General features: G+C 40.2%; 1 protein-coding gene across 11 annotated transcripts in view; it reads left to right on the forward strand.

Moving 5' to 3' along the window:
* Positions 1-690: 690 nt before the first annotated feature.
* Positions 691-23,989, forward strand: part of AMBRA1 (autophagy and beclin 1 regulator 1) — a 171,334-nt gene continuing 148,035 nt past the window's right edge. For 4 of the 11 annotated variants that reach the window (XM_025879196.2, XM_073904677.1, XM_025879203.2 and 1 more), the window contains exon 1: positions 692-914. The gene's annotated coding sequence lies outside the window, so the exon portion shown is untranslated. Of the gene's footprint in view, positions 915-1,035; positions 1,134-4,849; positions 4,995-19,701; positions 19,726-23,989 lie in introns of those variants that run through there. The other 7 variants (XM_025879204.2, XM_073904680.1, XM_025879198.2 and 4 more) reach the window with 6 other exon arrangements.

Consider the following 23,989-nt stretch of genomic DNA (forward strand, 5'->3'; position numbering starts at 1 on the left):
AACCCTGAATTTTCCCAGCTTCTCTTTGCTATGCTTTGCTAAAGGGGAGCTTTAACAGCGATTACTCACTTTGTTTCTCAGTCTGGATTCTCTCTCTCTCTCTCTTTTTTTTAAAGATTTTATTTATTTATTTGACAAAGAGAGACATAGTGAGAGAGGGAACACAAGCAGTGGGAGTAAAAGAAGGAGAAGCAGGTTTCCTGTGGAGCATGGAGCCTGATGTGGGGCTCGATCCCAGGACCCTGGGATCATGACCTGAGCCGAAGGCAGACGCTTAACGACTGAGCCACCCAGGCGCCCTGGATTCTCTCTTATTGTCTCTCTGTGCCTGTCATACATATGTATATTTATTTACCTCACTGTCCGTGAAGAAACTAAGAGTCACACTTGCTCAGCTGGGATAAAAAGTGTTGGGAGTGCGTAACGTAGTCGCTGAACTGCCAAGTGTTACTGTGCTATGACTTGATCTTCAACACCCAAGAAAAACTCCAGTGCTCTAAACAACTTAGCCGGCAACCAACACAGAAAATGGCAGAAGCACCGGCTACTTTACTCCACGGCTTATGATCTGGGTTTGTTTATTCATGCCTTGGACAGGAGTGGGACCTAGAGTTGGAGCTGAGCTGTTTTTCGGCGCTCGACTACACTTCCTCGGACGATAGCTTGGGCGCTCTTCCTACGATGTCTGAGGCGTTCGTGTATTCGGTGATCTTTTGCGCCGTCTTCTTGCTTGATGTCTCCTGAGCGGCGGCGGCGCCGGGTCGAAGGCTGACTTATCCGCGAGGCCCCTCGCTCAGGCTGCTTTCTCCCGCTGGTCGGTAGAGCGGACCCCTTGCTTCCTTCCTGCCTCTTCTTCCAGTCGGTGGCTGAGTCCCCCCGCTGGGCTGCAGACGGAGCTCCCGCCCGCTTTGCAGGTAGGCCCGGGAGGAGCCTGGGAGGCCCGGCCCGGCATCCTTCCGCCGGCGGGTTGAGAAGACCTTGGCGCCGGCGGGTGGGCGGGCGGGTCGGCCGCAGAGACACGGCCGGAGGTGGAGCTACCCGGCTGTGTTCGGGGGCGCGGTCGGAGAGGCGGCGGAGAACTGAGGGAGAGGCCGGAAGGGGGGAGAGATGCTGGGGCTGCTCTGCGCGGTTTGGTAGGAAGGGGATGTTGGGTCTAGGGCGGGTGTTGGCACCCCTAGTGTGGGGGGAAAATCGCTTTCCAGGAACGGATAGAGCTTTGCGCGCTTTGACCCCCCGGTTCTCTTCCCACCTCCCCACCCCCAAGGCTCCGGGTGTCATGACTCAATTGCGCTGGGCACCCTCTCTGAGTCCGGCCTTTGAAGGGACCTTCGAGTAGGTGGAGGCAAGTGGAACATGGGCCCCTTGCTACTCTGAGCGAAGTGTCATGTTCTTGCTTTTTTGGGGTAGGGAAACTGAGACTGAGTTCTGGTACTTGACTTTTCCCCATGTCCCCAAAAGATCTTTAAATGCACCTTAAGTCGTGTTTTTTTTTTTTTTTGTTTTTTAAATTTTCTTTTTTTTTTTCTATTTACTGTCACTTTATGCACACAGTGACTTGTCGTTTGTGATCTCTTCTACCTAGGAAATCAGATTCTGTCACTGGTACTTCATAAGTAAAGAGACCATGCTGGTTTTGCTTGTCAAAGTCTGTATCATTTTCGTGAGAATAGCAATAACAGTTCTGTTTCTTGATAGAAAATTTCGTTTGCTGTCCAGTTTGCTTTCTGGTTGATACTTATTTCTTCTCCTTCCCCTCAGCTTGTTCTCAGTGGAAATCTTCTAACTATCGTGTTAAATAAATGGGTTAATGTCCAACGAAGATGGTCAAGATTTTGAAATCAGTATTTGTCTTGAGAGTGCTTTCTAGGAAGAATCCAGAGGAAACCCAAGGAGTCATCTTCCGAACAGTTTTATTATATTTGATTAGTGGTTTAGTTATGCATATACTAAACAGGTTGTGTGTAAGAATCATTCAGATATTGAGATATTTAAATAGAAAAAGTTAAAATTCCGGCAACTCCATTGTGTTTTCCTTTTCTCTCTCAACTTGGAAACTTTGGGGACTAAGTGTTCTTATTAATTTTATTTTCATTGGATTCAGTGTCAGGATCCTAATTTGCGTAGATTGTTTGTTGAAAAAAAATATTCAGGCTAGAGGTCATTCTAGGTTGAATAAGTATTTCCATAGTCTGTAGAATCAGTAGGACAGTGGTTTTAAGAGAAAACAGACTAAATTTCTAGTTCTTAGATGGAAACTATACAAGTCTATGATTTTTTTTTTTTTAGAATTCTCATGAGTTTTGGAAAGATTATTGTTCCTCAAATTTTTTTTTGAGGTCAGCCATATTTAAATGTAGGGCCCTTGATCATGAGTGATTTCCTAGTTATCAGGACCTCAGTACTTCCAGAAAGGGTTTAGTGAAGAGCCACCAGACTGTGGAGAATCTACATTGGGAAGTTAGGCTAAGAATGTGTGCTCTCTGAAGAGAAATTTATAACAGAGGAAAGAATTTAGAGAAGGATGTGACATTATCTCCTGGAGATTTATTCTGCATAGAATTTATAGTTAGTATAGTATATCAGCGGCTCCTAATTAATGCTAAATAATAGTTGGAGTTTGCTATGAGTGTCACAAAAAAAGTTAGGAACATTTTGTTATGTTTCTGTAGGAGATAATTAGCAGAGGTTTAAGTTGGATTGAAGAAGACAAGAAATTTGGTTTTGGTGCTGGTGGTTGGGTTATAGGGATAGAGCTTCTTATCAGCTTCTGCCCTGCTTTGTGACAAATTTACTCCACTATTTACCTTTCTTGGTTAAATCTTGTTTGTTCTGTCAGTGTCAGATCAGGCTCTCTTCTGGCATTTTCTTTCAGAAACTTATGGGTTCAGAATGTGACTTAATTGTTCTCTCTTCTCTTTTAGTGAGAAAGTTCTTGGGGATTATTAAGATATGAACTTCTTTGAATATCTTCTAGAACTTATCCTGGAAGGAGTTTTGTTTGTCACTTGGAAAAGATTAGTTAGAAATGTCATTTGAAAGCAATTGGTTATTTTTACTAACTGTAATAACTTCTTTTTATACTGTATAATTTTCAAAATATTTTCAACACGTTAGGAATCTTATGAAACTTGTATGCTTTTATTTATTTATTTTTTAAAGTAAGCTCCACATCCAGTGAGGGGCTTGAACTCATGATCCCGAGATCAAGAATTGCATGTTCTACTGGCTGAGCTAGCCAGGTGCCCCAAAACTTTTTTTTTTGATCATGCTCCTTTCTGCTCCTTATTAATACTGAATCCAAACATTTATGATCATCAAGGGTCTTCATGAACGTTGACAGTTTTTGTTGACAGTTTATCTCACTATTCCCATTTATCCTGCCCTGAAAGGAATTGGAAAAAAAGAGTTTTGTTGTTAGCACACTGAGGTCTCTTTTTAATTTTTTAAAAAATTTTTTTAAAGATTTTATTTATTTATTTGTCATAGAGAGCACAAGCAGGGGGAGAGGGAGAAGAGAGTAGGCAGAGAGAGAAGCAGGCTCTCCGTTGAGCAAGGAGCCTAATGCGGGACCTGATCCCAGGACTCTGGGATCATGACCTAAGCTGAAGGCAGATGCTTAACCGACTGAGCCACCCAGGTGTCCATTTTTTAATTTTTTAAAATTTATTTTTAAAGATTTATGTATGTATTTGAAAGAGAAGGAGAGTGCACGCTCATTGGGTGGGGGACAGAGGGAGAGGAAGAGAATCTCAAGCCGACTCCCCGCTGAGCCTGGAGCCCCACCACATGGGGCTTGAACTCACAACCCTGAGACCATGACCTGAGCCAAAACCAAGAGTCGGAAGCTCAAACCGACTTAGTCATCCAGGCGCCCCAGGTCTCTTTTTTTAAAGATGTGTCTCGGCCTTGATAGAGTTATTTTAGGATGGGATGCAGATCTTTTTGCCCAGTGGTTTGTTTTACCAAAAAACAAAACAAAGCAAAACAAAACAAAAACACAAAACCCTTAAGTTCCTTTAATCATAGTCATTCTTGGTTCTTTCTCCAATTGTTTCTCATAAACCCAGAGAGAACTTTCTGTTTCTTGTCATAATTTCTTTTTGTACAGAAGTATATGGTACAACCTGTCCCGTGGTTTGGGGGTAATTTATATTTTATAATTTCAAACCCCTTTTCCCCCCTAGTTAATTAGATCTATTTTTTTCCCTTTTTGCAAAGCTAAAATTAGTTACTGATAGATAAAAATTTTGTGATCAGTTATTGTCAGAATGTATTTATGTGCCCAGTAGTATGTGGCAGTCTGCCAAAATGATGTGGTAAGAAGAAGACAGATTAAGGAATCAGGAGACCTGGGTTTAAGTCCTGGGCTTATGAGCTTCCTTAGCTGAGAAATCCTGTACAAATTATTTAAGGAGGCGATAGGGAAGGTTACTGCCCTTTATTGGGCATGTTCTTTATATGTATTATCTCACTGAATACTCATAGCAGTCCTTTAAGGTGGATATTATTTTCCCAGTGGATACTGAACTCAGAGAGAGTAAATAATTTGACCAAGATCAGAGAGCAAGTATGTTAGCAGAGCTGGGATTTAAATCCAAGGCTTTGAATACTTTTATGAATCTGTATTTAAAGAATGGGAAAGAGAATACTTCTATAATACTTGCGTAGAGAAAAAGTACATGAAACTGCCTTAAAAAGATAAAGTGCTCTTCAGATGTTAACTGCTATCCTATCTTACAGCAACAATGTGTAGATGTCATCTAGGTTCTTGGACACCTTCTTTCTTTTTTTTAATTTTAATTTTTACTATTTTATTTATTTATCTATTTTTTACCTTGCTTCTTTCAAGGCAGCATTATGCCTGACAGTCATGGAGGAGAGAGGTGACAAACATTAAACCAGCATGGGAGGAGCTTACTAATATGTAGGTGGAAAGGAGTGAGTGCCTGCAAGCGCTAGTGAAAGACAAGTTTGAGGTGCTGCATGTTTTTGAGGTGAGACTGAGATATTTACCCCCTCTCTTCCAGTTAGTCTTGCCTGTGCATCTGTAGATCAGTAACTTTTCCATCTTGTTCTCTGTCTCTTCTTGGGGTTTATAATCTCTACTTCACCCGAACTTTTTCCTTTCTTCATTGAGTACTGTTCTTGTACTGTGTTGTTTCCTAAGGTGCAATATATTCCTCAGACTTTTTGGAACTATTTCTTGATTGTGACTCTTTTTCTTTTCTTTTTCTTGGTTTGTTTGTTTATCTGAGAGAGAGAGAGCACAAGCAGGATAAGTAGCATATGGAGAAGCAGGCTCCTCACTGAGCAGGGAGCCTGATGCGGGGCTTGATGCCAGGACCCTGGGATCATGACCTGGGCCGAAGGCTGACACTTAACCGACTGAGCCACGCAGGTGCCCCGTTTGTAACTCTTTTCCAACCCTTACCTTTTCAGACTTTTGTTCATCTAGCAAATACTTATTTAATGCTCATTAGATGCTGGGATACAAAGGTAGATGTGAGTGTACTTGCTCTTACCAAGTTTATTCCAGTGGGGAGCAGAGTTGACCAGGTACCTGATAAATATTGAAATTTAAGCTGTGCTCTGAAAGAAACAAATGGGGGCTGACAGATGAAGGAGTGAGGAGGGCACTGGGTTTTCTTGGGGATTAGAGTCTTCAGTTATGGCATCCTAATCCCCTTAAAAAGTTGCAATCACAGCATATCATGATTCACTAAATTAAGGTTCTCTTGCTGCCATCACAGTGGAAGTCTTCACTTAAGATTGCTACATGTAATATTTGTTCTTGTATGATGACACTGGATTTGGCATAATAAAGGATGACTGTGACTTAGAAATGTCCGGCATGCTTGGCTAATAAGTTTAATTTTTTACTTCTAATGTGACCTGAATTTAATTGGTTCTCATTTATTAATTTTTTCCAAGCTAACTGTTCTTTGGAAGTTGAGCTCAATGAATTTAAACATTGAATACATGCCTTCAGGTTTGTTTGTAGCAGGGACTAAGCTGAAGTTCTTAGCCTTATATGAGGGGAAGGACTTAGAAGGATTGTCATGAAATTGAGAGAGGGAATATGTAGGCTACTGCTGAATATGTGTAAACAATAATACAATGTACAATACAATATATACAGTACAATAATACAATCTTGTTTGGTACCTTTCTTCCAAGATATTACAAGTATTTTGTAGTGTTGTTTTTTTTTTTTTTTTTTTTTACTATTTCTTACTGGAATTGTATTTCTATCTGTAGAATTAACTGAGGCAGATTTCACATTTCATGATTTCATCATTTGTTTATTTCTGCTTCCCAGGATAGAACATATATTCATTCTCCCATGAACCAAAATTACTTTGTTTTAGGTGTGTATGTTTATGATGTAATGAAACATTTGAAGTTTTGCTGAGTTGCTCAGGATTAATATGCCTGTTTGATTTGGGGAGAGAATAAGAGTAGTTCAGTCTAGGTGACCAGTGAAAACAGGGTAGAAAAACATGTCTTTCCAGACTCTTGCATAACAGCCTAGTGGTACTGATTCTTGGAGTCAGGCAGTCTGAGTCCAAATCCCAGGGCCACTATTTACTAGCTCTGCAACTTGGGCAAGTTACTTTACCTCTCTATGCCTTTCCTCATGTGTAGAATACCATAGAGTTGTGAGAATTGAATGAGTTAATATATATAAAGCATTTAGAACAGCAGATAGCACTGTATATGACAGCTGTTATCATTTCCAATATTATTATTGTAGCATGATAAGGATTTTATGTTCCCCCAAACAAGAACAAATAATAGTGATGCTTAGATTGAAGTTTAGTGTCTTTTGAGAAAACTTGAATAGGAAATAGGAATTTAAAGCAGCATATTTTTCCCTCCTTTCTCTGTGTGCTTCAAATTAGAGGATGCATCTTTACTGGGAAAGAGAAACCTAGAAAGCAACAGTGTCTGAAAGAATTCCAAATAGAAAAGAAATGGCAAAATTTTGAGGATTCTGTAATATGTGTGGTAAAACAGGCCAGAGCTATTTTAGGAACAGAAGAGCATTTCTTTGCAAAACAGGTAGAAAATTTTTAGCATCTGAATTTTACCATCTATTTGAACTATGATTAGTGCTTGAAGTATTTGGAAGAAGTTGACTTAAGGCACGGAAAAGAATGATATTTAGGGAAAAGTCAAAGCTACCAAATCACCTTGTGTAAACTTCTGGAAGAGTGAACATATTTTACGTATAGCGGTGAAGACTGGGAATCCAATAGAATTAGCTTTTTTTATTACTCTTGTTCCTTTATGCCATTATAAATTGTCGGTGACTTCAGTCTTTGCCTTAACTGTTTTTGTTTTCCTCTCTGAAGTCTCTGTAATATTCCTGCTCTGTCATTTTAAAGACCTATATAATGATTATAGTGGAGTCTTGTTTTTTTCATTCATTCATTCATTCATTCATTCAGTAAATGTTTATTGAATGTCCACCACTGCAGTAAGTGTTGTGGATACCATAGTAAGAGCTGATCAGAACCAGTGCTTATTGAAGTGCTTTGTGCCAGGTACTGTACCAAGTGCTTTGTATCATTGATTCTTTTTATTCTTACAACAGTTTTATGGTGTAGGTACTTTTTATTATTCCCATTTCATAGATATGGAGATTGTGGCACAGATAGGTTAAGCAGTTTGCCCAAGGTCTTCGAGCTAGTTAGTGGCAGCACCAGGATTGGAATCTAAGCAGTCTGGCTCCATAGTCTCTTGCTTTTAACCCTAAATTATACTGATTCTAAACTACTTTAAACAATTCTAAACTCTCTAAACTACTACCACTATACTAAGACTACAGTGATAAAAATGGACACTGTCTATGCCCTTATAGTCCGAAGGGGAGAGAGACCATAAACAAAAAATACACCAATAACTGTATAATTGCAAAGTGTATCAAGTCCTATGATGGAAAAGTGAAAAAGAGATTATAGTAGGGGAGCCTGAATTACATTGGAGCTTTGGGGACGGTTTCTCTGAAGAAGTGATATTTAAGCAGAGATTAGAAGGATGAAAGGGAAAGGCAAAGGGAATAGGATGTATGAAAGCCTTAAGGTGGAAAGGAACACAGCACATTTGAGAAGCTGGAAGAAGGTTGGGTGGCTGGAATACAGTGAGCGATGGGGGAGGAAGGAGAGGGGCATAGGATGAGGACAGACACGTAGGGAGGACGATACTAAGGATTTTGGATTTTTTTCCTAAGTATAACTGGAAGCCTTGGAAGAGTTTAAGTATGAGTGTTGTGACCTAATACATGATTTTTAAAAATTACTCTGGCTACATTGTGGAAAATATTAGAAATTTGTGGAAAAAATTTTGGAAACTGGAAAATTTGGAAGAGAAGTATGAGAGTTAAGATGTCTTACTGTGGTCCTGGCAAAAGATGATCATGGTTTGGATTAGGCTCTAGGCAGTGGAGATGGAAGGATGTAGAAAGGCTCAATAGACGTTTATTTTATTATTATGTTTATTTTTTTTAAGATTCAATAGATAGTTTAGAATTAGGACAGGCAAGACTTAATGATGGATTGGAAATGTGGGAGGAGAGAAGAGTCTAGTATGATTCCCAAATTTCTGGCATGAACCTCTGGGTAGATGAAGTTGCCATTTCTGAGATGGAAACATTTGGAGAAGGAACAGATTTTGACTATAGAGTTGGGAAGTAGAATGAAGACCTTCAACTTTAGTCATGCTGAATGTGAGCTGTCTGTTGAAAATATACAAGTGGAGACATCAAGCAAGGAGCCTTTCAGTGCTGCTGGAAGGGCCCTGGCAGTAAATCTGGATGTTCTTGATAGGTGGTATTTACAGTCAAGAAAAATGGCCAAGATTACCTAGAGGGAATGTATGTATAGACTAACAGGAGAGTGTTCCTGACCAAGATCCAAGGAATTTAATAGGAAATCTCAGAAACTGAGAGAGGAACATGTTTCAAGGAGAAAGTGATTGCCTGTATTTTTTGGATTTAGCAACACAAAGATCATTGATGATCATAACAAGAACAGTGTTGGAGGAATATAGGGCCAGAAGACACATTGAAGTGAATTTAAAAAGTGGGAAGGGAGGAAGTAGATAGAGATGGTCTCTATATTTTGGTAATTAGCATGTCTGTCTCCCCATAAGAAGTAATACTTGAAGAAGTAATATGACGATAGGAATGGTGGCCTAGCCTTGGTATCTTGCCAGGAGGTTATATTAAAGGAGAAGGAGATTAAGGACTGAGGATAACCAAAATGGCAAGAGTAGAGATTCTCATGGTCTTTATATGTGGCCTTGGAATTTAAGGGTTTATGTCTTTTTTAACTTTGCTATCATTAGCTTCTCTGTTCTTAGCTCCCTACCTAATGCGTCTTTGTATTTTGGTACTACTGGCTTTTAAAGTTCATTCCTTACCTTTATTTTTTCTTGTTGCTTTTCTATGGCCATTGTTGCTATAGTTAATCAGTTGATATGCTTGGTTATTTATCTCGTTATTCATTCGCTTATTTATTGGCTCTTATTGGCATATAGAATACTGTATAACTGTGATTCTAGACTTTATTTTGATTTATTTTTTGTTTCTCATTTACATATTCCTTGCTTAGAGTCTAATAGGCTATACTGAGATAATATTAAACATTTTTGCTACCAGTCTACCTGGAATTTTATATGATGACTTCCTGGGAAGGGCTAAACATTTTATGGATATTGTCCTCATTAGTTCTTCTAGCATTCTTTTTTTTTTTTTTAAAGATTTTATTTATTTATTTATTTGACAGAGAGCGAGAGAGGGAACACAAGCAGGGGGAGTGTGAGAGGGAGAAGCAGGCTTCCCACTGAGCAGGGAGCCTGATATGGGGCTCGATCCCAGGACCCTGGGATCATGATCTGAGCCGAAGGCAGACCCTCAATGGCTGAGCCACCCAAGCGCCCCTCTTCTGGCATTCTTTTTTTTTTTTTTTTTTTATTGAGGTAAAATTCACATAACAGAAAATTAACCATTTTATTTTTTTAATTTATTTTTATTATTTTTTTTTTATTTATTTGAGAGAGAGAGAGAGAGTACACACACTCATGTGAGTGGGGGAAGGAAGGGCCGAGGAAGGGCGAGAGGCAGAGAATCTCAAGCAGACTCCCCAGGGGAGTGGGAGGACGTGGGGCTCAATCTCACCACCCTGAGATCATGACCTGAGCTGAAACCAAGAGTTAGATGCTTCACCGACTGAGCCAACCAGCGCCCCACCAAAATTAACCATTTTAAAGTGAACAATTCAGTGGTGTTTAGTACATTCACAGTGTTGTGAAACCACCACCTCCATAGTTCCAAAACATTTTGATTACTCCAGAGTAAAACCTGTTCCCAGTTTATTCAGTTTCTTTTCATTTCCCTCCTTCCACCAGCCCTGGAAACCAGCAATCTGGTTGATTGATCTATTCTGGCTCTCTCATATAAATGGAATCATAGGGGCACCTGGGTGGCTCAGTGGTTAAGCATCTGCCTTCGGCTCAGGTCCTGATCCCAGGATCCTGGGATTGAGCCCTATATCGGGTTCCCTGCTCCACGGGAAGCCTGCTTCTCCCTCTCCCACTCCCCATGCTTGTGTTCCCTCTCACTGTCTCTCTCCCTGACAAATAAATAAACAAAATCTTTAAAAAAAGAAATGGAATCATAACAGTACGTAACCTTTTGTGTATGTATATACCAATAATCTGTCCATTTATCCACTGATGAACATTTGGACTGTTTCAACCTTTTGGATATCATTAATAGAGCTACTGTAAACATGCATGTATGAGTACTTGTTTTCAGTTGTTTTGGGTATCTGCATAGGAGTGTAATTGCAGGGCTATCTGGTAATGTATTATTGTTGTGATTCTTCCCAGATCATAGGGATCAAGCCAACATCTGCAGCTTCCACAGAGTGTGTGATTTGAGAGTTGTTAGCCGGGCTTAGATTGGGATTGAGAATGTCTTTCCTTTATGTTTATCTTTTTGAGGAACTGAATTCTCCTAACATAACTGGTTTTATTATTTGCATTTTACTGATGGGGTAATTGAGGTACAGCATCTGCATGGTTTTAACTTCCTATCTTCAGAGCAAGTTGGTGATGGAACTGGGAATTTAAGACTCTTAATCATGTTCTTTGTCTAAGATGACCCATTTAAAGCCATGTTGCATTTACATGAAGCTTTTTAAAATGGGCTTCCTATATTTTATAATCTCTTGAAGGAATATTGTTCAGGTGGTATTAAGCAGATGTTCTTTTTCCATAGAAGACAAGAGGGAATGTGTTTTAATTGCTGCGGAAGGGATATAGATTACAAATTAGAAAGAATTTCCTGACAAGATACTGGAATATTACCAAGGAAGGTTGTGAAATATCTTCTTCAAAGACTTAGTAACTATCTTTCTAGGATGATTTAGGTGTGGACTTGTTAAGGAATTAGGGAGGTGAGAAAGATGACTTGCTGTGGTCCCTGATAACCCCAGGACATAGTTGTTTTTTTTTTTTTTTAATTTTATTTATTTATTTCAGAGAGAGAGAGAATGAGAGATAGAAAGCACGAGAGGGAAGAGGGTCAGAGGGAGAAGCAGACTCCCCGCTGAGCAGGGAGCCCGATGTGGGACTCGATCCTGGGACTCCAGGATCATGACCTGAGCCGAAGGCAGTCGTTCAACCAACTGAGCCACCCAGGCGCCCCAGGACATAGTTGTTTGATGGTTATTCAAAACAGTATCTCTGGCATTGTAATGAGTATATTTTCATTTTCTTTATGAAGAAATAATCAATAGAGAGTAGGTAAATTGCTCAAGGTCTTCTGGTAAAATGGAAGATTAGCATTCTGAATCTTTTTGGCTCCTGGATTGAATGCTCAAGGATGTGTTTTTTATTGTAAACAAGTCTTTTCAGGGCAATGTGATGTATTATTGTTGTGATTCTTCCTAAACCATAGGGATCAAAGCCAACATCTGCAGCTTCCATAGAGTGTGTGATTTGAGAGTTGTTGGCTGGGTTTAGATTAGGACTGAGAATCTTTTCCTGTAAAAATTGGTTTGGTCTCCTGTTATACATGTAGCAATGGGAACACATTATCAATAACAGACTAAGGTAATAGATTCTTAATGACTCTTTAGGAAGGACCAGGTTAAAATTCCTTAGGTGAAGGTGCACATGACATACGTGTATTTTTGTTTTGTAGTATTTGGAGAAAAAGAAGCCCAGAAGATGGGCAAATGAACATTAGATTCTGTTGTAGAACATATAAACATAAAAATACTCATTAAATGCAGTGTTAAGTTGCCAGTTTAAATGCTCAGCTCAGGAAATGCCAAAGTTAAGGTACTGAGAATGTTAACACATTCACCAGACACTTAGAGTTTACATTAAAGTATCTCATAAGGGATCTCTTGTCTATTATCAAAATCATGGTTTGAGGTGCATGGGTCATTGACTAACTGGGAATACCCCCCTGGGAGGGGGTATTACCTTGCTAGGTAGGTTTAATGGATTTATTATGTTCATTTTAGTTGAGCTATGGGAGCATTTACTTGTTCACGTCTCTGCTACCAAAAATATCGAATATATTTATTGAGATTTCTTGAATTGGCAACAACTTTTACCTCTGCAGCATAAAAGAGAGGGGAGCCAACTTTTGAATACTTACCATGTACTGGGAATTTTGTATTTGTTTCTCCTTGTAATATTCATAACAAACCTATAAAGTGAGTGGTGATATCTCTGTTGTAAAGGACAGGAAAAAGTGAAACTTTTTCTTTCCAAAGGTTGTACACATGGTAAATGGCAAAGCTGAGATGGAGAAGTTAGAGTCTTCTGTTTTAAATTAGTGTTTTTCTTTTTTTTTATACTATCATTTCTTTTTTAAATTTAATTAATTATTTTTTTTAAAGTAGGCTTGGGGTGCCTGGGTGGCTCTGTCAGTTGAGCATCTGACGCTTGGTTTTGGCTCAGGTCATGATATAGCAGCCATGATGGGGCTCCATGCTTAGCTAGGGAGTCTACTTGAAGATTCTCTCCTCTGCCTCTCCCCCTGCTTGCACATGCACACCTGCCCCCCTCGAATAAATACATCTTTAATAAAAAAAAAATAATAAAGTAGGCTCCTTGCCCAACATGGAACTTGTACTCACAACCCCGAGACCCAGAGTCCTATGTTCTACTGACTGAGCCAGCCAGGTGCCCCAAGTTAATGTTTTTCAAACTGTGTTCTTTGGAGGTGCCTAAGGGGTGGCTGTGAGAGTTGGGAAGAGCTTTGGTTCTCCCACTCTGCTTAAACCAGAGCAGCTCAACTTTGATCTCTTATATTTTAGTGTTTTCACAAAAGATTGCATTTGGAAAAAGGGTATCTGTTTCTTAAAGAAAAGAAAGAAAACCTGGAAGACCACTGAGGAATCATGAAAGAAAATAGGGGCGCCTGGGTGGCTCAGTCGTTAAGCCTCTACCTTCGGCTCAGGTCATGATCCCAGGGTCCTGGGATTGAGCCCCGCATCGGGCTCCCTGCTTCACGGGAAACTTGCTTCTCCCTCTCCCACTCCCCCTGCTTGTGTTCTTTCTCTTGCTGTGTCTCTCTCTGTCAAATAAATAAATAAAATCTTAAAAAAAAATTAGTGAAAATAACCTGAAGATTGAAAAGATGGCTAAATTTTAACTGCCAGCCAGGAAATTATATCAAAATTTGAAGTGATTTGTTGTCCCAGCCACATGTGCAGTGTAGTTATTCTGTCCTTGGGGGGGAGTGTAGGATAGTGGGAAAAGAGCCTGCACTCTAAAGTTGGAATTCTGGCTCAGCCCCTGGGGTAGCCATGGGGTTTGGGGATACTTATATAAACCTGGTGCACACAAAGATACAGTGGGGTGATAACACCTGTCTTTCAAGGGTGGTTCTAAGGATCATGCAAGGTGCCTGGCTCATAGTGGATACCCCTAAAATACTAGTTGTTGGTAAGATGATGATGATGATGTTGATGGCTTTTTTTTAATAGAGTGTATTAACATTTCACCCCCAAATGCCTGAAGAGCTTCTTCCATATCAAAGATAGGCTGTCCTTTACCTCTGTATGTACCACATCATGGTGTTTAGCATGTTAGTTTTTTTTTTTTTTAATTTTATTTATTTGACAGAGACACAGCGAGAGAGGGAACACAAGCAGGGGGAGTGGGAGAGGGAGAAGCCGGCTTCCTGCGGAGCAGGGAGACCGATGTGGGGCTCAATCCAGGACCCTGGGATCATGACCTGAGCCGAAGGCAGACACTTAACGACTGAGCCACCCGGGCGCCCCAGCATGTTAGTTTTTGAAAGTCTTTAAACTGTTTATTCATGTCTGCATCTATTGACAAAAAGAGAAAAACCAGGGGCACCTGGGTGACTCAATCAATAAAGCGTCTGCTTTCCCCTCAGGTTGTGACCCTGGGGTCCTTGGATTGAGCCCTGCGTGGTCGTCATCCGGCTCCCTGCTCAGTGGGGAGTCTGCTTCTCCCTCTCCCTCTACCCCTCACCCTGCTCATGCTCGAGCTCATGAGCTCTCTCTCTCTCAAATAAATAAATCTTAAAAGAAAAAAAAAGAAGAGAAAATCTTTACTTCATTAAGTTCATTTTTATTGGACTTAAAAGAAAGAAGCAGTGGTGGAAAGGAATCCCATACAATGAATTGAGAAACCTGGGCTTTTGTCTCAGAGCTACTCTTAGTAAGTCTTGTAACAATGGACAGGTGAATTTAACTTTCTAAGATGTTATGTTCAAAACGACGTCTGAGTCACTTTTAACTCTGTACATCCATGATTTGACCAAAAAGATTAAAGATACTTTATTTTCATTGTCAAAATTAATTAATTTTTTTTTTTAAGTAGGCTCATGCCCAGCTTAGAGCCCAGTGCAGGGCTTGAACTCATGACCCCGAGATCAAGACCTGAGCTGAGATCGAGAGTCAGACACTTAACTGTCTGAGCTGCTCAGGCACCCCTCATTGCCAAATTTTTTAAAAATTACAGCATTATTTTTGGAGAAGGAGCTTTATTGCTGGCATGAGCTGGCAAGCTTTTGTTCATACTTGTTGAGTGTGCTCAGGGCAGTGTTTTGTATAGAAGGACATTGTATATCAGGGAAGAATTGAAACCAAGAACAGTTGTAAGGAAGCTAATGTGAGAGATTATCATTTGCTTTTGGATGGATAGCTGGATTCTTCAAACCCATAGCACTTTGTACTTCCTTGTGGGTAGTTCTTGCCACATTTCAGTATGGGGGCTATATAGTTACAGTGTACTGTGGTTGTAGACTCCGCACTAGACTGAAAGCTCTTTGAGGTTGGAGACCTATTCTGGTTTTTGTTTTGTTTTATTTAACCTCTCTGTCCCTGTCACCTGCAGTAGGGCTGGGCATATTGTATAGTTTCCCCAAAGTATGCTAAATGGAAAAAAAAGTTGGATCAGAGTCAGCAGACATATGTGGAAAATGGCATCTGCCTAAATACATGTGTTGAATTTATTGACTCTCTTCTGTTGGCATGTGATAATATAGAAAAACCTGTTAAAGTGGGAAGAGCAGTAGTTTTATAGCTTTGAACACCAACTGTATCATGTACTCACTGATCATGGGCAAGCTATTTCACATTGAGCCAGGTTTTTGTCTATAAAAGGGGAGAGGGATAGAAGGGGGCTTTAGAGATAGATTATGTAAAATATTAGCACTCAATAATAGTGGTAGTAGTTATTGCAAAAATGGATGTTTTAAAAAAATTACCAACAATACATTTTGCTTCTCCTTGAAGGAGGAATATGTTTTCAGGAAGTTTGCTGTGTCTTGAGTATGTGGGAGAATTATCCCCTCTAGCAATTTTCTGCTGAAAAGAAATCTTTTAGCATTTCTTCCTCTCTGGGCCTACAGGATAGTTCCATGGAGGAAGCATAGAGGGGGTTGGGATCCTAGAACAGCTGCTGAAGACCTTGCATTTGTGCAGTCTCTCCTATATTGTACTCTCTTGTTCATTCTCACTAAATGCGCTGACTCAGCTACTAGACATTAGCATGGTAAACATTTGTCAGATTTGTCCCAGTCAGAAAATATTCCGTACCTGCCATTCTGCTTGGTGCTTAAAGATTTTTTTTAAACGCTCTACGATACAGTGATAATAGGTGAAGTAGAAAGGTTGCAGGGTAGTATGTAGTTTACATAATCCAATTTTGATGCAGAAAAAAAGAACTGCCAGATGTTTATATAAGCAGTGAGTTTGCATTGATATCTCAGGAGGGTGGGAATGGGAGGGATTGGGAGGGAAAGTGTGACCAGACTATTGTTTTACTTGTTACAAGGAGTGTTACCTTTTTTAAAAAAAAATTATTATTTTGTTTATTATTATTTTTAGATTTTATTATTGACAGAGAGAGAGAGCGAGCACCAGCGGGGGAAGGGGCAGAGGGAGAGGGAGAAGCAGACTCCCTGCCAAGCAGGGAGCCCGATGTGGGACTCAATCCTAGGACCCTGGGATCATGACCTGAGCTGAAGGCAGATGCTTAACCAACTGAGCCACCCAGGTGCCCCCTGCCTTTTTTAAACTTTTTATTTTGACATAACTGTAAATACACAGGCAGTTGTAAGAAATAATAGTGAGTGTGTGAGAGAGAGATCATGTATACCCTTTACCCAGCTTCCCCCAATGGTAAAATGTTAGAAAACCATAATACACAAGCAGGATATTGCAATTGATACAGTCAAGATACTGAACATTTCCATCACTACAAGGATCTCAACTGATGCCCTTTTATAGCCATGCGCATCCCCCAAATCACATGTGGTGCACTTAACTCATTTACCTTGATTTCTGGTGCTTTGCTCTAGAATCAAAGCAATAATAATAACACTATAGTTTTCCTTGTCTCTTTCATCTGATGATCTTCTCTCACTATTATTTCTTACAACTGCATGTAGATCTACAATTATCTCAAAATAAAATGTTTAATTTAAAATTATAAATATTGGGCGCCTGAGTGGATCAGTCGTTAAGCGTCTGCCTTCGGCTCAGGTCATGATCCCAGGGTCCTGGGATCGAGCCCCACATCGGGCTCCCTGCTCAGCGGGAACCCTGCTTCTCCCTCTCCCACTCCCCCTGCTTGTGTTCCTGCTCTTGCTGTCTCTCTCTCTGTCAAATAAATAAATAAATAAAATCTTTAAAAAAATAAAATAAAATAAAATTATAAATATTAATTAACACAACCCTCTAGGAGGCAAATAATGGTTAGCTCTGGTGAGGTCAGCCCCTTTTATGGATAGGTAGGTTGAGGCACGGATGTCCTGGAATTTGCCTAAGGGTATAGCATGAGTGAGTCACTGTGTTCTGACTCAGATTCACTTGAATTTATTCATTCTCTCTCTCCTGAATCAGCCGTTTATAATTATGACCTTCTAGGTGTGAGGACACGAAAAAAAGGAATTTTTTCTGTATCTGAGGTTTAATGCCTATTCTATAGAAGCAGTGTGTATTGTGGCTAGAGCATGGACTTTGGCAACTGATTTGATTTTTGAATCTTTCCTCCACATAGGCAAATCATTTAACCTCTCCAAGCCTCAGTTTTGTGACTTGTGAAATGCGGATAATGATAGTACCTATCTTCAGAGAGTTCTTGTGAGAAATAAATGAGATAATATATGGAAAAGTGGGTAGCACTGCCAGGTGTGTAGCAAATGTTCAATGAATGTTACATAAAAGTATTGCTTTAAATATGTTATTTTTTTTAAAGATATTATTTAATTATTTATTTGACAGAGAGGCAGAGAGCACAGGTAGGCAGAGGGAAAGGGAGAAGCAGGCTTTCCGCTGAGCAGGGAGCCCGATGTGGGGCTCGATCCCAGGATCCTGGGATCATGACCTGAGCCGAAGGCAGTCGCTTAACCGACTGAGCCACCCAGGCGCCCCTAAATATATGTTATTTTTGCCACTTGTGTTTATCAGCTGGCAATAATTCAATAAATATTGGGATTTTTCTGCCACGTACTTACAAGATTTTAAGATCACTGTTTACTTTTGGGACGTCTGCCTTCGGCTCAGGTCGTGATCCCAGGATCCTGGGATCAAGCCCAGCGTCGGGCTCCCTGCTCAGTGGGGAGTCGGCTTCTTCCCCTCTCTCTGTCCCTTCCCCCCCCACTTGTGCACTCATTCTCTCTCTCAAATAAATAAATAAAATCTTTTTAAAAAAAGATCACTGTTTACTCTTGAGGTAAGGATGCTTTCAAATTTAGTCATATATAATTACTTAAAAATAGGAAGTAATGGGCGCCTGGGTGGCTCAGTTGGTTAAGCGACTGCCTTCGGCTCAGGTCATGATTCTGGAGTCCCGGGATCGAGTCCCACATTGGGCTCCCTGCTCAGCGGGGGGTCTGCTTTTCCCTCTGACCCTCTTCCCTCTCATGCTCTCTGTCTCTCATTCTCTCTCTCAAATAAATAAATAAAATCTTTAAAAAAAATAGGAAGTAATGTTGGGTTATATTTATTGTATTAATTTATATGAAAATATTTTAAGATTTCTCCTGACTTATTCATATTTTCTCAGGTTCATTCATAGAAAAATGGAAAGTGATTCACAGCTATTGATTTCCTCCCTTTAATCTGACCCCCCAAAAAACATTAATTTCCATATTTTCTTCCTAGCATGAAAGTATCCTGATTTTTTTTTTTAAGATTTATTAATTTATTAGAGAGAGAGAAGGAGTGCAGGGGTGGGGGATGGACAGAGGGAGAGGGAGAGAGAATCCTCAAGCAGGCTCCTTGCTGAGCGTGGGGCTTGATCCCAGGACCCTGAGATCATGACCTGAGCTGAAATCAGGAGCCGGCTGCCCAGCTGATGGATCCACCCAGGTACCCTGAAAGTATCCTCAATTTTTAGTTACATAATCACAGAAGCTCCTTGAGGGCAGGAATGTTCTTGTTCAGTAGAGTATCCTCAGTGCTTAGAATAGTGCTGAGTACATGGTAGATGTTCAATAAATGTTTCTTGGCTGTCGTTACTTTTGTATCCTTCTCCTCCCCTTAACTGTTTTTATTGGGAAAGTTGGGGAAATGGAATCCAGGTTCTAGTCAAAACTTAAAATGGCTAGGTTCTTAAATCCAGTGACTTATTTTGATTGGCTGAGAAATATGATTGGCAAGATGGACGAGCAGCCAGACCTTTTAGCATAAGAGCTCTACATTTAATAATTTGACTTCTTCTTTTCCTGAAGCCTTGAGGGAAATTTTTTCTTTCCCTATTCTATTCAGCCAAGAACCTGACCTGGGCTGACTCTAACATTGGAGAACACTGAACACAGTATCTGCTGAGCCAGGGACTGGGAGTCAAGCCCGTTCCGATGCTATCTGAAGGAAAAGCCCGAATTCAAATCCTGCTTTGGCTACCGACTCATTTTGCAAACCTAGATGCATTTCTTAACCTCTTCCAGGTTTTATTTTTCTTAACTAATCTCATCTCAATAATCTCCGTACTGTCGTCTGTCCGGGGGCTTGTGAGCATTCTTGGGGTGATGTTCTCACAGCATCTTCCACTACTGTTGCTGTGGCTCCAGAGGTTTCCAGGAATGCTGGGGGGCAGTGTGTTACTCCTGGGAGGAGAGTCACAGTCATCTTTTTCCCAAAGACTGCAGAAAACAAAGATGCCACCCTTCATGATTTGAGATCGGCTCTACTTCAAACTCCTAATGTTGGTGGATGAAAGGTATGTTTTTGCCAAAGTCATGCGGCCTGTTTGCCTGAGGCAGCAGGGGTCAGTTCCACAGTTCTGGGGTTAAGCTGTTTTTGCCTCTGAAATTTCTTCCATCAAAAGCTACTTTTTTTTTCCTTTGCTTACTAATGGAAGATCTCTTGCCATTTTTGTGCATTTAAGGGTAACCTTCCTGGCTTCTTGATTCTGTTGATAGCTTGGGCCTCAAAAATTGAGCTTCACTTTCGTCTTGGTTCCATGGTTTCCTCTTTGCTCTTCCTTATGTTTCCAGGGGTTCTCGTATTCTCAGTGCACATCTTCCCCAGAATAGTTTGCAGATAAAACTTCATTTCTTTTTTTGTTATCCTTCTGAGGTAAGTGGCAATAAGAAAGATTGTCAGTCTCAAATTTGGGACTTAACGGCTGTTTCCAGTTTTGTTTTGTTTAAAGATTTTATTTATTTATTTGACAGAGAGATCGCAAGAGCAGGAACACAAGCAGGGGTGGTGGGAGAGGGAGAAGCAGGCTTCCTGTGGAGCAGGGAGCCCGATGCAGGGCTCGATCCCAGGACCCCAGGGTCATGACCTGAGCCGAAGGCAGACGCTTAACGACTGAGCCACCCAGGCGCCCTCTGTTTCCAGTTTTGATCACACTTTGTGTTCAAGTACAAACTCTGCTGTGTTTCAGACATTAGGTTACATCGTTGTGAGTTACTTTCAGAAGCCCTAGTAAGCAAACTCTGTAGCAGAAAATCTAGTGTTTTTTCCTCCTCTTTATTGTAATAACAGTAATTAGAATTTAGTTTTGTGTCTTTGAAGTATTTTGTAAAGCTGTTAGCCTATTTGTGATATACAAATAGAGGTATGCCTTATTCTGAGTTATATGAAAAACATTGGGGGTGATGGTGGATATGAGAACAAAAAAGAGGTCATATTGCTTGCTCTTGATAAACTTGGGGTGACCACTTTTGTACCAGGTACTTGCTTCATTATTACCTCTTAGCCTGACTTTCTAGATGGAGACAATTGTATTTTGGAATATTTGTAATTCTGAACATAAATGTTGTGCATATCTGCAGTAGGAATGCACGTTCTAATTATTAGCATTTTATTTCTGGGCTTTTGGCTTTTTATAAAGGGTCTGTGTATAATTTTGATTGTATTGGTTTTGATTCTCTCAAATTATGTGCTTCCAGTTTGTCAGGTGATTAGAGGTACTCTCTGATTCTGCTTCATGGCTCCTCTGATTTCCTTTGCACTCTCTCAGAACTGTGAGTGCCAAGCTTCTTTGTGCGAACTCCCATTGGTTGTGTACTGTCCTTATTGTTGGTTCTTAACTTGGCTTTTACTTCCAAAAGTAGTAACTCTGCCTTGAATTTTTTGTAACTCATTTCTTCTCATATACTCCAAGGACATTATTCCTTTAAGGTACAAAAAGGGTGTGATTACTTTCAGTTTGTACATGGAGAAAAATGAAATTCAGCACCAGTGTGATTTGTAAAAGATTATATAACAACTCAGTGGTACAAATCAATCATTGAAGCTTCTTACCTCTTCGTCTTATCTTTACCCATTAAATCACATCACTTTTATATCTGGCACTTTGAAGCCTCAAAGATGAAATATCTCATATTCCCTTCCCTGCTCTCAGACTATCCACTGCCTCTGTACTTTGTTCTAAGTATGCTGTCTTTCAAATATGAAGCTGCCAGGCCTGGAACTGACACATCATCCCTTCAGCCACATTCTGTGCTCAGAGTAAGTCACCAGGTCAGCCTGTATTCATGGGGTGAGAAATATGTTATCTCTCAATGGGTGGGGCAGTATGGGAGTAGGGTAGGACAGAAATGATGGCAACTGTCTTGGGAGAGAATCTAGCACAGGATGGTAAACTAAGTTAGTGATAGAGCCTCTGGGAACTAACTCTGGCAGTGCAGGGAGGTCAAGAGCACTTGCGCCTGCCTCGTGGGTGACAAAGGGTTGGCATGAGACTACGCGTAAGAGTCCCCTTCTTTTCTGAGATGTGTTTATGTTGTAGTCCATGTTTGACAAAAGAGTACGCACAGGTTTGACAGAGTATGCACAGTCACATCTGCTGATTAATTTTTTCAAGATCTGTGTTCTCTCCTAGCAGCCAGACAGAAGTCAGTGTACTGTGGCATCTATCTCTATTTCCTCTTGAGAAGTAATTTTTCTTATTCGATGGAGTTGGTAGTTGTTTGGGTAAATACATAGTAGCTGAATGTCATGATAAAGTCTCATATGATACTTTATCAAATTCAGAGTTACTTCTGGTCAAAGGGTTTATAGTCACCTTTTTCTCTCAAAAACTGTATATTGCTGTAAGGGAAGGAGTGAGAATTTTTTTCATTTTTCCTTAATGTCATTCATTCATTTCTTCTTTGAGGAAATGAACATTACAAATATAAGGCAAGCAGATTTCCAGTTGATATTGTTAAGACAGTGAAACATTTATTGAGGGCCTAATACATGTGAGGGTAGTAAATGACATAGAAGAGAGACTGAATAGGAGGTTGTATCTCAGGCACGATGGAGTTTTCTGTAGTAATTAAGTATCCAGATTCTGGAGCCAAACTGCCTGGGTTTGAATCCTGAATGCACTACTGACTGACTTGTTCCCTGGGGACCTCATGAACCCTGATAGAGGGGCCATGAGGACTGTAAATTAGTTACTTTATGTAGAGTGCTATGAACAGTGTCTGGGACATGAAAAGCACTATGAAAGTGTTAGGAATTATTATTTTAACCATTTCTTGTGGCTTTATTTTATTTTTTTAAAGATGTCAATACTCAGATCTTTTATGTGAAATGGTTTGGAAACTGCTGCAGTGGATAATTCCATTTTGCCTAGAAGAATGTATTAAATTTAATTTATCTGATTGTTTACAGGACTTCATGGCCTAAATTTTTTTATTTTTCTTACTGCTATTTTAATTTTAATTCTTGAATGAAATTATTCTGGTACAAGCATTAGAATTCTAGAATAGTGAGTACTTTTCATTTGGTAAATCTTTTAATCCTCACGGCAGCCCTATCATATACATACCATTAGTGGTCACATTTTATAGATGAGGAAACTGAAGTGTAGTGAGGTTAGGTAACTCTTCTAAGAAGCCCTCTTTTACCAAGAAAATGACAGAGCTGGGATTCATTCAGCCAGTCTGATTTCAGGGCCCATATACCACTATACTGTGTCATCTCTTATCTAGAAATTATGGATAAAAAAATATTTCTCTACCTAGATTTACCACAGTTATCACTTTGGCATATTCTAGGATATCTTTTAGAAGTCCATACACAGCACATACACAATTCAGGTAATAGTTGATGTTTTCCTGCTTCCAGGTGTGTTTGCCTTCAGAATGTGTTCCCTGGGTCTACCTGTTCTAGATTTGTGTTGCTTTGCCCCAAAGTCTTTGCCTGCCTCTAAGCTCAGTCTCATCTAGCAGTCTGGCAAGAACTGTATGGTCAGGTCTGGTTGCTCACTGTGGAGCTCACATTATGGACTTGGATCCTATACAGTGTCATTTGAAGTGTTCTAAAATGTTTTGTAAAAAGTCCTATTAATGAAAACAAAGCTGCCAATTGTAGAAAACTGTGTGTATTTCCACCCACATGGAGTTTCTAAAGAGTACTGGGCTACTTTTAGGCCTCTAATTAAAGGCTTGACATTTTGTCGCTAATTTTCCAGTTGTTGGGAGAGCTTTACTTATGCAAGTAATCCTAGATTTAGTATTTAAAGAACTTTTTTTTTCAAGAGTTAACCTTGGGGGGGCGCCTGGGTGGCTTAGTCGTTAAGTGTCTGCCTTCAGCTCGGGTCATGGTCCCGGGGTCCTGAGATTGAGCCCCGCGTCAGGCTCCCTGCTCAGCGGGAAGCCTGCTTCTCCCACTCCCCCTGCTTGTGTTCCCGCTCTTGCTGTGTCTCTCTGTCAAACAAATAAATAAAATCTTAAAAAAAAAAAAAAATATATATATATATATAAATAAAGAGTTAACCTTGGGGGGGTTGCCTGGATGGCTCAGTCGTTGGGCATCTGCCTTCCGCTTGGGTCATGATCCCGGGGTCCTGGGATCGGGCCCCGCGTCAGGCTCCCTGCTCAGCGGGGAGTCTGTTTTCTCCCTCTCCCACTCCCCCTGCTTGTGTTCCCTCTCTCGCTGTGTCTGTCAGATAAGTGGATAAAATCTTTATTTTTTTTTTTTAAAGATTTTATTTATTTATTTGAGAGAGAGAATGAGAGATAGAGAGCACGAGAGGGAAG

Source organism: Callorhinus ursinus, unplaced genomic scaffold (assembly GCF_003265705.2).
Source record: "Callorhinus ursinus isolate GAN/ISIS: 27379988/994484 unplaced genomic scaffold, GSC_fseal_2.0 scaffold21, whole genome shotgun sequence".
Taxonomy (NCBI): domain Eukaryota; kingdom Metazoa; phylum Chordata; class Mammalia; order Carnivora; family Otariidae; genus Callorhinus; species Callorhinus ursinus.